Raw genomic sequence first — 233 nt, 5'->3', positions numbered from 1 at the left:
CTCCCCCTTCCTCGGCGGTCAGCGGTCGCCGCGAGCTTCCAGCGAGTCCCTTTTCTTTCTCCTTCTCCTGAAAGACAAACCCCAAACCCTAAACCCTAAACCCTAAACCCTAAATCCATGGTGCTAAACCGCAAACACTAAACCCTAGACCCTAAATTTAAAACCCTCGATATACTTGGAGACGGCGCGTGATTTTTTCCTTTAGAGCAGCTAATGCATCCGCTTGGCTGCTG

This window comes from Eimeria tenella, genomic scaffold (genome assembly GCF_000499545.2).
Source record: "Eimeria tenella Houghton genomic scaffold, Eth_scaff2897, whole genome shotgun sequence".
NCBI lineage: Eukaryota > Apicomplexa > Conoidasida > Eucoccidiorida > Eimeriidae > Eimeria > Eimeria tenella.
Note: the sequence above shows the minus strand (reverse complement) of the source record.